The sequence below is a fragment of the Mus musculus genome, chromosome 6 (genome assembly GCF_000001635.26).
Source record: "Mus musculus strain C57BL/6J chromosome 6, GRCm38.p6 C57BL/6J".
NCBI lineage: Eukaryota > Metazoa > Chordata > Mammalia > Rodentia > Muridae > Mus > Mus musculus.
In genome coordinates, this window is record NC_000072.6 from 19317611 (window position 1) to 19334767 (window position 17157).

Genomic DNA, 17157 nt, shown 5'->3' on the forward strand with positions numbered 1-17157 from the left:
AGTTCATAATGTTGTTCCACCTATAGGGTTGCAGATCCCTTTAGCTCCTTGGCTACTTTCTCTAGCTCCTCCATTGGGAGCCCTGTGATCCATCCAATAGTTGACTGTGAGCATCCACTTCTGTGTTTGCTAGGCCCAAGCATTGTCTCACAAGAGACAGCTATATCTGGGTCCTTTCAACAAAATCTTGCTAGTGTATGCAATGGTGTCCGCGTTTGGAGGCTGATTATGGGTTGGATCCCTGGATATGGCAATCACTAGATGGTCCATCCTTTTGTCACATCTCCAAACTTTGACTCTGTAACTCCTTCCATGGTTGTTTTGTTTCCGATTCTAAGAAGGGGCACAGTGTCCACACTTTGGTCTTCATTCTTTTTGAGTTTCATGCATTTAGCAAATTGTATCTTATATCTTGGATATCCTAAGTTTTGGGCTAATATCCACTTATCAGTGAGTACATATTGTGTGAGTTCCTTTGTGATTGTGTGACCTCACTTCTAAAAGAAAGGCTTTCAGTCTTTTCAATCACTTGCTGGTAGGGTGAGACTGCATTGTTGCCCATTACCAGATGACCTAGTTTAGAATCAATCTTGTCATCCTACCTCGCATTTCTAATCAAATTCACATCCCATCTTTCAGCTTCTTCTGGAGTCATATTCAGTTTGTTTGCTAACATATCAATGCTGATAAACTAGTGGATATGACAAAAAGTCTCAAATATGAAGACACTTAAATTCTCAATGAAGTCCTCAAGACAAGCTACCAGGAAGAAGTCATCTAGGAGCACTGATTCACATTCTCCCAGATTTTTCTGAGCCCCGTCAAAATCAAAGTTAACATATAGGCATTCAACAAATTCTGTAATTGGGTCTTTATACGTGTAAGACTCCTGTTGACTAACTTTCACTCGATCTTTCAGCACCTGCCAGTGTTTCCGCACATCTTTGTTGGATATGATGGCAGTGGTCAAATAGCGGAGAATATGTGGACACGTTGTCTGAATTGCGTTAAGGTACTGTGGTTGGTAAAGGAAGACATCAATAATATTATCACGGCCCTTTGGATGGTTGAAAAAAAAAACAAACAGAGACCAATGAACGAACCACATTCGGTGCTGAAGAGACTGGAGTGGAGAACTCACAGAATATTGTCTATGGTCTCTTTTAATCGAGTAAGGTCTTCCATGGCTGCATCCCAATTCTGCATTAAGATTTCAGAGGCCAGTTTTCCCCAGAGTGAAGTTACAGCATTTCTATCTGTTGCTGGGACCAAAACTCTAAAGAAGTAAAGATACTCTGTGGCTCCAGAGTAATTTCCAAACTCATACTGGAATTTTGAGTATCTGTAGAGTGTATCTAAGTACTCTCGCCTAAACCCATGTTTGTCTGCCAGGTAGTCAAATAACAAACATCCTGCCATCCCTGGTTGGCTGCATCTGCCTTGTAGTTTCTGGATCTTCAAACATCTTCACAATTGGTTCTGTTTCTGCCTGGAGCTGGTTCAGGTGTGCAACAACTGTGGTTTTTTGTTTGTTTGTTTGTTTGTTTTTGTTTTCTCTCAAAGAATGAAGGATATCATCAGAATAAAGGATTTTGTAAACATCAATAGCAAAGTCCACCATATTGGTATCACTAAGAAGATCTAATTTTTCTTATAATAATTCTTTTTCATTATAAATCTCTTTTGCAGAGAGAAACTCAAGAAGCAGAAAGACCGGGTGCCAATCAAGAAAGTGCACAATGCAAGTAGTTAAGTCATACTCTGCCTTCTTGCGGGGGAAAGGAGTGCTTTTAATTACTTGGATCTTTGACCTGTGAGCATCAAGTGTCTGGCAAGGTGCAAGGTAACCTAATATTTCAATGTAGATAACAGGTTGTAATTAATTCAAAGGATTATTTTAGTTGAGAAGACAACAAATTTGAACAAATTATAAAAATAGAATAGACAGAAAATGCTGAGGATGTGAACAAAGGAAAGGGTGGAATGCAGATGTTTGGAGAGCTGACTATTCTTCTAGGCAACTTACTGCTCACCACAGATCGCATAACATGGGGAACATCCACCGAGTACCAGTAATGTGTCTTCTCTCTGCCCCTGTGTTCCCATTGATTTAGATTCCCCATTTAAGTGCAAAGGAAGGTGTTTCTCTATCTGAGCTGGTTTCTTTTATTTGTTAGAACACTTCACAATTCCATGCACATACACAAAGATGGTATATTTATTGGTAAAGACCAAATAGTCATGCATATGGGGCTTTAGTTATGCTTATACTGATTTAGATTATTTTATTCCAGGGACTGACATCTTGATTTTGTCAGTGGGATGTTAACACAGTGAAAGTATCTTTGACTCAATCTAACTTATGTAAGACAAGAAAAAAGGTACCATAATGTTGCGGCCGCCAGCAGCTCGCAACGTGAACGGTTCGACTGAGAAGGCCGCTCGAGCTGTAAGAGAGGAATCTAGACGGGGCGGAAGAAAAAACGGAGCTAAGACAAATTCATTCTGATCAAAGCTCAAATTTTATTGTTGGGACACTAGTTATGAAGGAAAGGGGAGGGGACCCGATTCCCGCCGAATAATCTCGGGTCCAGTAGAAAGGTGCACGTGTGTGGCTCCTCAGGTTCCAGCAGTGGGCGTGGCAGAACGAATGAGCAGGAAGCTCCACCCCGAGCAAGCAGGTTTCAGGCTGGGGGAGGGGAGACTACATCTCCTCCCTATTATTAACAAAATTTAAAAAAAGAAAAAGCAGGCCTGAGGGGGAAAATTTATCTACGCTCAATAGTTCTGCCTGGAATCTAGGGCTAAAGAAAAAACTTGCTTCACTGGGATTCTTTAACTTTTCTTATGGTAAACTGTATCTGGCTTAAGACTGTCCTTTCTAGTAAACAACTAACTGAAAGGCCTGGAGCTGCAGACTCTGACTTTATAATGCTAATTAGTACTTGGTAGGTAACTTTCTATTTGAATTTTAAGTAGGGTGTTGGAACTCTGGCTAAGTTTGACTGAACGATGTGAAAATAACACTAAGTTGATATTCCTCTGCATTTTTGGAAGATAGGTGGGAAACAGGGAGAAGGCGTTCGACCGGCTCTTTTATTTGGGTGGGAGGCAGTGAAGGGCTTGCCCTTTCAATAGTACGTCTCCAATCTCTCTCCCCCCTATTAATTAAGTTAAATAAGGCAACGCTTAACTGAGGTGATCAAATGATTTTCTCATCCGTAGATGAGTGGGCTTTTAACCTTGGCTTGGGTGGACATGGACCCGATTCCTCCCGTGGGTAAAACCCACACATGTGGCTCTCGGTACCTTTTGGGGAGGCGAGGTAGAGCCGGAAAATATTTTTTATTTTTAACCAAAATTTGGTACCAACCTCTTTCAAACCGGGTTTATCTCACAGGAAACTCAGAAATGGTCAAGCCGGACCTTCCCTTGCAGTATCTCTGCACCAAGAAGTGCCCATATTGAATTTGTACAATCACAAACCAGTATGCACAGTTCTGAGTGCTGTGCAGCTCCTAAAGGAGAATTATCAACCTCAGAATTAGCAAAGCCTAAGCAAGAATTATGTCGTTAGTAACACCACGATTTGTGGCTAAAATAGGAGCTGGAAGTCGTTCCTCCTCATCCCTGTTTTTTCCACAGCCTATTGAGCTAAGGACACCTTGCAGTAACAGCAAGGGTGAAAAGCCAGAGGTCAGCTAAGGGGCTAAGCCTGTCTATCAAAATAAAAACCAATCTTTATTAATATAGAAATATCTACTCTTCTAGCCCTCTAGGTAAACCTAAATTTTTAACTCAGACTGAAAACCACGTGCTGGAAATGTCCTGAGACTGGGGATAACAGCTGCCACCTGTGTGCTCTAGGGGGGTGGGGATGCACATCCACTGGTCCGCCTCGAGAATGTTGATTTACCTGCTTGAAAGACAAAATCTTGAAAGACAGTGAGAAAGTAGGAAAGCAGAACTTCTTTCGGGGAAGTCTAGGTACTTTATTCAAATGCAAATTGTAAAGCTGAGGCTAGTCTCCGGCCTCCTGTCGGGAGCTGGCTCAGAGAGTAGCTGGAGAACAGCTTTGAGAGCTGTTGCTCTCAGCTGAATTTTAAGCACAAAAGGAATTTTAGTCTTTAGAATGATACTTACCAGAAGAGTCAGAATCTGTGTTCATCTGACTAATTAATCTCTCTGGCAGCCACCACGCTCCATCTTCATCTCGTGAAAAAACACAAACTGAGCCCCTACCCCAAATTAGAACTGGATCTGGACCCTTCCATTCATTAGTCAGGGGGTCCTTCCATTTTACCAATGCATAAGAATTAGAAGTAACTGGATGCCAGTGGCGATCCGCTGCAGACTGGCCCTTGATATCGGTGTGCAAGAAATTTAGGACAAATAAAGTGAAGGCAAGGTGGGCCTTTGGTGACCTTGGGGGATATAGCTGCCCCTCTTTTGTCTTAAAAAGCCAATTCTTTAAGGTGCGATGAGCACGTTCAACTATTCCTTGTCCCATGGGGTTGTAAGGAATTCCAGTTTTATGTTTAATACCGAATTCTTTACAGAATGAAATAAAGTTTTTACTGGAATAAGATGGCCCATTGTCTGTCTTAATAAGTTTAGGCAATCCCATGGCATTAAATGCTTGTAGGCAATGATCAATTACGTTTTTTGAAGCTTCTCCTGTATGCAGAGAAGCAAAAAGAAATCCTGAACAAGTATCAATGCAAACATGTATATATTTTAGTTTTCCAAATTCTGCATAATGGGTTATATCCATTTGCCAACTATGATTAGGCATAAGGCCTCTAGGATTAACTCCTAGATGTGGCACTGGAGATAAAGTAATACATTTAGGACATTGTTTTACGATCATTCTCGCTTGCTCCTTTGTGATCTTATGTCGGAGCCTTAGGGTATGGCTAGAAAGATGAAACCTTTCGTGATCACGTTGGGCCAAAGCAACCCGATCTGAAACTAAGGCTTCTCCTATTAGAGCTCTGTCAATGCGATCATTACCCTCTGCCAGAGGTCCAGGAAGGCCAGAGTGAGACCGTATGTGGCCAATATAAAACGGATTTTTCCGGGCGAGAATGATGTTTTGTAATTCTGAAAATAAAGATCCTGACGGCGTATTGAAGTTAAACGTACCACAGGTTTCCAATAAGGGTACTGACTGAGCAACATATAAACTGTCAGTAAAAATATTAAAAGCCTCATGTACAGACTGAAAAACCTTCAGTACTGCTGTTAATTCGGCGAGCTGAGCCGAGAGACCAGGAGTCTCTACGATAACCTGTTGATTACTAATAAGATATCCAGCTCGCCCTTTAGAGGAGCCATCAGTAAAAATCAATAGAGCATTATTTAAAGGCTGTAAGGAAGTCATCTTAGGAAATATCATATCATGCACATTTAAGAATTTTATCAACCTATCTTGGGGGTAGTGGCTATCTAGAGTTCCTTCAAACCCTAATTTCGCAAGCAACCAATCTGTACTATGCTGTTTCAGCCAAGTGTCCTGACTCACGCTGTAAGGCTGGACAATGATATCTGGCTCCTTTCCAAAATAAGTCAATGCCTGCCTTCTTCCAGTGATAATCATCTGAGCCACTGCTTCGTGATATGGCAAGATATTACATTTGGGAGAAATCCTCGAATGTATCCACATTATAGGAAATTTTTGCCATAGCAATCCCGTAGGCACATGAGTCGTATTAAAAATTAACAGGTGCAGCGGCAGGGAGTAATCTATGTAAGTGACAAACTGTTCTTCAATAGCCTTTTCCACTAGCTGTAAGGCCAGTAATCCTTCTGAGGTTAGGGATCTAGGGGAAGTGGGATCAGAACTCCCTTTAAGAATATCAAATAAAGGTTTCAACTCCCCTGTAGTAAGCTTTAGATAGGGGCGAAGCCAATTTATATCACCTAACAATTTTTGAAAATCATTTAAGGTCCTTAAGTTATCTCTACGAATAACAATTTTCTGGGGAAAAACAGCTTGATCAGTGAGTCTAAAACCCAAATAATTATAAGGATCCTGAGTTTGTATCTTTTCAGAAGCAATTTGTAATCCCTTATCAGCCAGGGCCTTTCGTAAGTCTCCATAACACAAAAGCAAATCTTGGGGGTCCTTTCCCGCCATCAAGACATCATCTGTGAAATGGATGATGTAAATATTTGGCCATTGTTGTCTAACAGGCTGAATTGCCTTTGCCACAAACCTTTGACATAAGGTGGGACTATTAGCCATGCCCTGCGGGAGAACTGTCCAATGATATCTTTTCATGGGTTCCTTGAAATTTACAGAAGGAACACTAAAAGCAAATCTCTCACAATCCTTTGGATGCAAAGGGATGGTAAAGAAACAATCTTTCAAATCTATAACAATCTTATAATATCCCTTAGGAATGGCTACTGGGGAGGGGAGCCCCGGTTGTAAAGTTCCCATAAGTACCATGGTTTCATTAACCTTTCTTAAATCTTGCAACAGTCTCCATTTTCCCGATTTCTTCCTGATAATGAAAATGGGTGTATTCCAGGGAGAGTGGGACTCCACCAAATGTCCTGCTTCTAACTGCTCCTGCACTAGCAAAGAAGCGGCCTCTATTTTCTCTTTAGGTAAAGACCACTGATCTACCCACACCGGAATATCATTATGCCATTGAATTTTTTCGGCGTGGAATGCAGGCAAGACAGTGGCCGCTACTGAAAATACTTTAAACCTCTCACGTTAGAGTGGGGTTTAAGATCCTCAAAAGTCTTAATTTTCTGTCCCTTCTTTATTAGTCCACGATCAGGCAGGGGTCCCTGCCTGAACGTCTGTTCAGTCACCATCTCCTTAGAACTGCACAGGATAACGCCCATCTGTGACAACAGATCTCTTCCCCACAGGGTTACAGGCAAATTTGGCATAACATACGGCTGAATATTTCCTGATTTTCCATCCTCATCTCTCCAGGTTAGCAATTTGGAACTACGTTTTGGGTTACTGGCATAACCAATTCCTTGAAGGTGAGTCAAGGAAACAGACAGGGGCCAGTTTGAGGGCCAGTCCTGCCCTCTAATAATCGTTACATCGGCCCCGGTATCTATTAATCCTTCAAAGCTTTTTCCATCAAGAATCAATTTAAGGTTAGGTCTCTGATTGGTGATAGATTTCACCCAATTTACGCCAGAGGAGTCAAAGTTATTCTGTCCTTCTTAATTTTTAAAGAATTTAGATAGTGACCAGCGCAAAGGGATCAAAGTAAGTTGAGCAATTTTCTGATTAGCGGGTATAGTTATAGCACCACGAGGGCAAGCGGCTATGATTTTAATTTCTCCCTCATAATCATTACTTATAACACCTGGATAAATCTGCAGGCCTTCTACAATAGAACTGCTTCGTCCTAAGAGAAAACCACAGGTTCCTACAGGTAGTGGTCCAAAGACTCCGGTAGGCAGAGTTTGGACTCCCACTTCTGGGGTTAATGCTGCATGGACAGTGGAACAGAGGTCCAGTCTTGCATTTCCTGGGTTTGACCTGACAAGCTCAAGAACTGATCTTGTTGGCTGGGCAGCAGATTTATAGCCCCATAAGCTGTCTTCTTTGAGTAACTCGGGGCCTGGGGCTGACCCCTTTCCTCGTTTCCCGCCACCGGGTGGCTCAAAACCCTCGTTTTATGCTTACAATCTTTTGCCCAGTGGCGGCCCTTCCCACACCGGGGACATATTCCTGGGGCACGGCCTGTTTGTCTAACCTCGGCACCCTTGTTCTGAGGACAATCAATTCTAAAATGATCTAAACTTCCACACTTAAAGCATACATTTTTCCCTCGTTTCCTTGAGAACATTGCCTGTGCGTGGGTTCCCTGCAAGGTCTCGCAGGAAGGCCCGATGTCTGCGCAAAGGCGGACATATCCCGCCAAATCTGTCGTTCCCTTATGTGGTTGAATCGCAGCTCGGCAAATTGCATTAGCATTCTCATAAGCCAATTGCATAACGAAAGGACTTCCCGTGTCCGGATTCCCAAGGATTCTACTAGCTGAAATCAATAGCCTGTCCACAAAATCCTGATATGGTTCATCAGAACTCTGCCGAATGCTAGCTAAACTTCCACCAATCTCTCCTTTGACTGGCAACCTTCCCCAAGCACGGCGTGCGGCCGTCGCAATTTGCGCGTACACTGCAACGGGAAAATCAATCTGATTTGTCTGTCCCTCATAAGGGCCCTCTCCTAAAAGCATGTTGCTATCCCAGTCTGAATTACCAGCCTGAGCGTTAGAAGCAGCAGTTTTCTTACTGGCGTCTCGCCATTCAGAATCCCAAAGCAAAAAATCTCCTCCTGACAGGGTAGCCTTAGAAAGAGTCTTCCAATCTAAAGGGGTTAAGTGTGACTCCACAACTGTGTCCAGTAATGCTTGAGTGAATGGGGCTGAAGGGCCATATTGCACAACAGCCGCCTTTAACTCTTTTATCAACTTGAAATCTAAGGTCTGGTAATGTCTGCCCCTAGTATTTTGCTGATCAACTACCTCGACCACCGGAAAGGCTAGCGTATTAGACATATTCTGTCCTTTCCCACGAGCCTGACTCACAACCTTTTCTAGCGGCACCTGGTGAACTACAGAAGAGTTACTCTTCTCCGCTTCTGACATCTTTTTTAGTTCCCGAAGCTCATTAGTCAGCCTCTGAAGGTTAATCTCAAACTCTAACTCGCTTAGTCGTGTGTCCCTATGAGTGGCACCTCCCGAAGTGGGGACTACAGGTGGAGTGGGAGATTCACAAGAGGACCAATTCTCATTAAGGTAATGGGCAGCTCCTCTATCTGAGTGATTTTTGTTAAAAATCAGTTTTTCATCCGAGTTTCCACATTTATCAATTTTTGAGTTAAGAAGATCTTTTTCTGAGGAGGCCCTCTCTGACAGGCACTCCTCCTGAGATACCACAAGCTCCCCCTGGGGGCAACTTAGCCCTGGGGAAGTGGCATCTTTTATTGCATCATTTACGAGCGCCCAGAGGCCTAGGGTAAAATTATCTGCCTGAGTGATTTTTAAGGCCTCACCAACTTTCTCCCAGGTTCCACAATCTAGTGTTTCTTCTTCCTTGAACCATGGGCAACAGCTATCTATCTTACCTAAAAAATTTTTTACTAATTGTATTTCAAGCCTTACTCCTCTGGCCTGAAACAACTCCTGAAAACTATGGGCAACTGCCTGATCCATGACTTTAAACCCTTTCTTCTTCCACCTAAGCAGCTTCCTAAAAAGCTGCGGCTAACCTGCCTGTTTCCGTTTCTAGTTCCGATTAACACGCTGCTGACCCAAGCAGAACCAGCGTTGGGTTAGCACTGATTCAAGCTTAATTCGTATCCTACCGCATCCTCAGCAACACTTTACAAAACTGAAATTTTAAGCTAGCGCTAGCATGTGTACCTGTCCGTTGCTCCGATGTCCGATACGAAGATCCTTTCCTGTGGAGCTCCTCTTAGCATCTCTCTGCCATTCTTCAGGTCCCAGTTCTGGTGCCAAAATGTTCGACTGAGAAGGCCGCTCGAGCTGTAAGAGAGGAATCTAGATGGGGCGGAAGAAAAAACGGAGCTAAGACAAATTCATTCTGATCAAAGCTCAAATTTTATTGTTAGGACACTAGTTATGAAGGAAGGGGGAGGGGACCCGATTCCCGCCGAATAATCTCGGGTCCAGTAGAAAGGTGCACGAGTGTGGCTCCTCAGGTTCCAGCAGTGGGCGTGGCAGAACGAATGAGCAGGAAGCTCCACCCCGAGCAAGCAGGTTTCAGGCTGGGGGAGGGGAGACTACACCATAAGACTTGAGTGACAGTTAAGGCCAATTACCTTTTTAGGTTCCTGAATCCTTAAAATGGAGGGACCTAGCATGATTCCTGCTAGTACAGTAGTGAGGAAAAATATTTGAGGAAGAGAGACCATAAGCAAGAAAAACTGAAGTACTAAGAGCAAGCATATCTAATACAGTTATCATGGAGGTGATCCTGATCTAGTATGGGCAAAGGATACAAGAGCCTGATAAAGCTGTCTCCTGGGAGGCTCTGCCAGTGCCTGACAAATACAGAAGTGGATGCTCACAGCTATCCATTGGATGGAGCACAAGGTACCCAATGAAGGAGCTAGGGAAAGTACCCAAGGACACTGTCCCATCCATTTGCCTAAGAATTTCATAACTTCATTGTTTTGGATAACTGAGTTGTGTAAATGTACCACATTTTCTGTATCCATTCTTCTGTTGAGGGATATCTGGGTTCTTTCCAGCTCCAGAATATTATAAATAAGGCTTCTATAAACATAATGGGCCATGTGTGCATGTGTTTTCAATAGAAGAATAAAAATAAGTGAAGTGCTCACAATGTGAGGTATCCAGTATGTGAGATCAGATTATTTTCTTCTAATGGGAATTTCAAGTTTGTGTTGAAATGGGTAGTCTTCAAATTTTCTGAGGAACCTGGACTGTGAATGTAGTATCCTGGTAGGTATTTTAGTTATTTCAATGATAGTAAAATGCATAATGACTGTGGTTCTCAACCTCAGAATAGGCAATTTTGATATAACTTTATTATTTTTACTTCAGCTCTCTTTTGTTTGTATTTCAACCTATTGCCAATTGAAATTTTACTTTGTGTGCTGTGTGGGACTCATGGCTCTTGTTGCATATGTAGCAGAGGATGCCCTAGTCAGTCATCAATGAGAGGACAGGTCCTTGGTCCTGTGAAGGTTCTATGCCCCAATATAGGCAAATTATAGGACCAGGAATGGGAGTGGGTGGGTTGGGTAGCAGGGGGTGGGGGGAGGTTATAGGGGACTTTCAGAGGGGAAACTAGCAAATGGGATAACATTTGAAATATAAATAAAGAAAATATCTAATAAAATGAAAACATAAAAAAGTGATTCTTATCTAGTATGGGCAAAGGTTACAGTCAAAGGTGGTCCATATGATGCAGACTGGGGCATCACACTGGCTTTAGTTCTAAAAGATGTGAATTTTCATTTAATATTTATTACATCATGTAATTTTTTGTTTCTCCCATTACAACAAGCATTGCACAGAAATTAGGTACCACAAAGGAGTAAAAATAACAATGACATATATGCCTAACATTATTTGGATACATTTCATATTAATCCATAACCAAGTGTTAACTGACTGAAGATATATACAAGCACTTTATATTCAACTTCTTAGTCGTTCATTATTTTTCTATTGCTACAAAATTTTCCGTAAATAAATGATATCATTTTCAATCATGTTTTCTTTTCTCATAAACACTGATGCATATTTGTGCCCTTCGTAGTGATAGAACTCATCAGATTAACAATTAACACATGCAAATATTTTCAATTCTAGAACGTAGTATCAGAAGTTTATAATGTCACAGTTGGCCAAATTATATGTGTTAGTTCATAGGTGACACTATTTAAGTTTTATCACCATTTGAACTCCACAGTGGCAAGGCCAGTCCACCTTCATCTTTCCATTTCTGTTCTTCAGTTTCATCTTTAAGTTCTTCCAACCGTTTTCTGACAAGTTCATAGGCATTTTACATTCCAACTGGGTCCTGTTTTCTCTGCACAATAATAGTTAATTGAAAGCATTTTTAGTCTTTATCTACATTTATTCCTATAGTATTTTGCATCAAACAACCATGACACAGATTCTAATATGATTCAAAATATTACATGTTTCAATGAAAACAAAAAGATGAAATCTGAATGAACTGATGTAGTTTGATTTCATATGGAAATTGCAGTGGGTAGTAGAGTTGCAGGAAGATTCTGTATATGTGCTGGCCAAGAGAAAATGATTACTCAGTAAAGGATAAGTGCTTAGCATGTGCATATGTCTTAACAATAATAAATACTCAAAATGGTCTGTCTCTAAAAAATTTAGAAGGTATGAATTAAATATTTTTTCATTATACCTCAGACATATTTGCCTAGTGAAACTACACTCATAAATCTTGATGCTGGGTTCCCATAGCATTTTCTCTCCACCTGATTTCTACACACACACACACACACACACACACACACACACACACACACACACACATCCCTAATCACCGCTACAACTTTTGGAAGATTTATCATTATTAATCCAACTCAAAATTATCTTAATCCAAATGATTGTATTAAATTTAAGACAAAATTATTCCTAAACTTTCTTTATCTGAACACTAAGCTGGACACTTGCTTATCTGTACAGATGATGTCATAATGCCAGTACCCTGCTCTAACTCATCCCAATATTTTGCCTGCTAGGATTATAAAAGGAACAATGCCATTGCTTTTTTCTGTCTTTCATTATACTTTTCTGTGACTCTCTTTCTTTTTACCATTTTATATTGTTCTCATTGTCATCATCCTGAGTGAGGTAACCCAATCACAAAGGAACTCGCACAATATGTACTCACTGATAAGTGGATATTAGCCCAGAAACTTAGGATAGACAAGATATACGATATAATTTGCTAAACGCATGAAACTCAAGAAGAACGAAGACGAAAGTGTGGACACTTTGCCCCTTCCTAGAAATGGGAACAAAATACCCATGGAAGGAGTTAGAGACAAAATTTGGAGCTGTGACGAAAGGAAGGACCATCTAGTGATTGCCATATCCAGGGATCCATCCCATAATCAGCTTCCAAACGCTGACACCATTGCACACACTAGCAAGATTTTGCTGTAAGGACCCAGATATAGCTGTCTCTTGTGAGACTATGCCGGGGCCTAGCAAACACAGAAGTGGATGCTCACAGTCAGCTATTGGATGGGACACACGGCCCCCAATGGAGGAGCTAGAGAAAGTACCCAAGGAGCTAAAGGGAACTGCAAACCTATAGGTGGAACAACAATATGAACTAACCAGTACCCGGGAGCTCTTGACTCTAGCTGCATATGTATCAAAAGATGGCCTAGTCGGCCATCACTGGAAAAAGAGGCCCATTGGACTTGCAAACTTTATATGCCCCAGTACAGGGGAACGCCAGGGCCAAAAATGGGGAGTGGGTGGGTAGGGTATTGGGGGGGTGGGTATGGGGGACTTTTGGGATAGCATTGGAAATGTAAATGAGGAAAATACCTAAAAAAAAAAAAGACCATTGTAGCAGTACTGTTCTTTTGAAGAAAAGAAGGTTTTCTTTTGTTTCTTGGCATGTATTATTCACAATATAAAGAAATAGAATTCTTTCTGTATGATTGTAAACTGTACAAAAATGTAAAGGTACAGGTTATTTTCATTTCTACATGTGTATGTACTTGTGTGTTGTGTGTCTGTTTATGTTCATCGTGTGTTTACAGGTTCTCACAGAGGCAAAGGGCTTCAGCTCTCCTACAATAAATGTTATAGATGGTTGTAAGCTGCCGGACATGGACACTGGAAACCAAACCTATGTCCTCCACAGAGTATTAAACCTCTCAACTACCAAGCTCTCTATTAGCATACAGTTGTTTAAGTAGAATACTTATCTTATTTTGGTTTGAAGATACTTGATATCATAAGCATACTACAGGTAATGGTCAATATTTAAAGTGGTGAACTTAATTTAAAGCTGAATATTTTGAACATTGTTATAAATATTGCTTATTAGCTGCTTTTATATTTTATTTTCGTCATGCTTACTGTAACCAGAGAAAGCTTTTATATTCTAAAAATTTTCATCCTTTCTTTTCTAAATAACTGGAAAAAAAAAGAGATGCAGAATACAAAGAAACAATGCACTCTCATGCTGAGGAATTATGAGAATATTCATTTTGCCTAAGGTGATTTTCTGCTTCTGCAGTGCTTAGAACCATACTCAGGGGACATTTATTTTTATGAAATGAATTTCAGATGAAACATTTAAACAGTCGTATAATATACACTATTTATTATTATGTGCATTATTCATTTTCTGAAATTCTTCCTATTGATGCCTATGAGGAAATAAATAAAATTTGGCAGTTTCAAATTATAGCTTTGAAAATAAAGAACCAGATCCCCCGAGTTTGACAAAGACAATGTAAAATTATTGAGAGGAAATTTATTTTTTGTGATGTATTTAGTACTGTGTTTGCACCACCACAGTGTCTACCTTTGAGACTTATGAACTCTGTGTGAATAGGATCATGGATAGAAAAATACCAGGTTTACTTCTCCAAACTCTTACATCGGTCCTGAGATACTGTCTACAGTACATGCATAGTCTGTTTCAAATAAGCTAAATAATATATAACAATAAACTCTGAATCTATAATACTGATTTTTATATCACATTTTGCTTTATATAACTCAAACATATTTTCTTATGAGTATTCACATATAATATTCTTTTTAGTTTTATATTTTTATCCTTATCTTTATCTTATTGCTCTTACCTCAAGTGCAATTTGATCTGTTATTTATATTTTTAAGTATAATTTTTATGTTATATGTGTTATTACACATATCTATCTATTTTGAACTTGTCTTGTTATTTAAATTTCTCCTCTTAGAAATAAAATTGATTCTGTATACAGTCTACTTCTTAAATATTCAAAAATCTAATTTTTTTGAATCACAGTTGTATACTTATCTGTACATATGATGTTTGATTGTGTATATAATTGTGCTGTGCATATATGAAGGTCAGAGGTCAAAACAGAACTTGATTTCTCTTCTTCCATTATGAATCTCAGGGATCATACTCAGGCTCTTATTTCGAGTGCAAGTACCATTATGTGCTGATCCACTTTACTCTCTGAGATAACTTAAAACTTAAATGTATTAAATTTAATATGATCATTCTTTGTAAAACAATTTGACAGCATTTTGTCCTTTATACTTGTGCTGTGATTTTATTTTTTTGAATTATTAAAGTAATTCAGTCACTTTCTTGAATAATATTTTAACATTTTTTGTACCCAGTAGTTCCTTTATAATTACACTAGTTATTTATGTTTTATTTCTTAATGCATTTATAATTTTATAATTAATTTATAATTATATAATTATAAATTAAATATCATAATTAATTAGTAAATACTGTATATTTATGTTTTATTTATGATTATTACTTTTAAGGTATCATGTAAAACCTAGGACTATAACATTCTTTTATGTTTCAATTACTCTTATTTTTTATATTTATACTTATAATTCATTTCTTTTTGTTTTTTATTATTTATTTATTTTAAACTCTAGATTTTATTCCCCTCCTGGTCCACCCTCTGACTGTTCCACATCCCATATCTCCTCCCAGCCCCCTGTCTACCAGGGATGTTCTCACCCCTGCCCCCACCTCACTAGACCTCTAAATTCCCTGGGACCACCAGTCTCTTGAGGGTTAGGTGAATCTTCTCTAATAAACCCAGACTGAAGAGTCCTCTGCTGTATATGTATTAGGGGCCTCATATCAGCTGGTGTATACTGCCTGGTTGGTGGTCCAGTGTCTGAGAGACCTCTGGAGTCCAGGTTAATTGAGACTGCTGGACCTCCTACAGGGTCACCCTCCCCCTCAGCTTCTTCCAACTTTCCTCTATTTCAACCACAGGCTTTAGCAGCTTCTGTCCATTAGTTGGATGCAAATATTTGCATCTGAGTCTTTCAGCTATTTGTTCTATTTGTTGGGTCTTTTAGAGGGCAGTCGTGATAGGTCCCTTTTTTTCCCATTTTTATTAGGTATTTAGCTCATTTACATTTCCAATGCTATACCAAAAGTCCCCCATACCCCCCCTCCCACTCCCCTACCCACCCACTTTCCCACTTTCCCTTTTTGGCCCTGGCATTCCCCTGTACTGGGGCATATAAAGTTTGCAAGTCCAATGGGCCTCTCTTTGCAGTGATGGCTGACTAGGCCATCTTTTGATATATATGCAGCTAGAGACAAGAGCTCCGGGGTACTGGTTAGTTCACAATGTTGTTCCGCCTATAGGGTTGCAGTTCCCTTTAGTTCCTTGGGTGCTTTCTCTAGTTCCTCCATTGGGGGCCCTGTGGTCCATTCAATATCCAGAGATCCATCCCATGATCAGCTTCCAAACGCTGACACCATTGTATACACTAGCAAGATTTTGCTGAAAGGACCCAGATATAGCTGTCTCTTGTGAGACTATGCCAGGGCCTAGGTCCCTTTTTTTGAGTGCTCCATAGCCTCAGTAATATTGTCAGGTCGTGGGGTCTCCCCTTGAGCTGGATCCCATTTTGGGCCTGTCACTGGACCTTCTTTTCCTCAGGCTCCTCTCCATTTTCATCCCTGCAGTTTTTTCAGGCAGGAACAATTATGGGTCAGAGTTTTGGCTGTGGAATAGCAACCCCATCCCTCACTTGATGTACTGTGTTTCTTCTGGAGGTGGGTTCTACAAGTTCCCTCTCCCCAACGTGGAACATTTCATCTAAAGTCCCTCCCATTAAGCCATGAGAGTCTCTCACATCCTGGGTTTCTAGTACATTATGGAGTGTCCCCACAACCTCCTACCTCCTGAAGTTGCATGTTTCCATTCTTTCTGATGGCCCTCGGGGCTTCAGTTCTTTTCACCCACACAATACCAGATCAGGTTCCCCTCTGCTCCCCATCCTCTTTCCTTCCCAGGTCCCTTCCTCCCCTCCCCCAACTTTGGTTGCTTTATTCTCCCTCCCAAGTAGACCTGAGGCATCCTCACTTGGGCCCTTCAGCTTGTTGAACTTTTTGAGATGTGTGGACTGTATCTTGGGTATTCCATACTTTTTTTTTTAAAAAAGCTAATATCTATCTATTAGTGAGTACATACTATGTATATCCTTTTGGGTCCGAGTTACCTCACTCAGGATGATATTTTCTAGTTCCATCCATTTACCTGCAAAACTCAGGATGTCCTAGTTCTTAAGAGCTGATTAGCATTCCATTGTGTAAATGAACCACATTTTCTGTATCCATTCTTTCGTGGGACCTCTGGGTTGTTTCCAGCTTTGTGCTATCACAAACAAGGCTGCTATCAAGATAGTGGGACATGTGGGCATGGTGGGGTATCTTTTGGATATATTCCCAAGAGTTGTATTGCTGGGTCTTCAGTTAGATCTATTTCCAAATTTCTGAAGGACCTCCAGATTGATTTCCAGAGTGGTTGTACCAGTTTGTAATCCCACCAGGAATGGAGTAGTATTCCTCTTCCTTGACATCCTAGCCAAAATGTGCTTGCTGTCGCCTGAGACTTTGATCTTA

The 17157-nt window shown here is 40.6% G+C and overlaps 1 pseudogene; it reads right to left on the reverse strand.

Annotated features, from left to right (window-relative positions):
* Eif3s6-ps4 (eukaryotic translation initiation factor 3, subunit 6, pseudogene 4) lies at positions 411 to 1790 on the reverse strand (annotated as a pseudogene).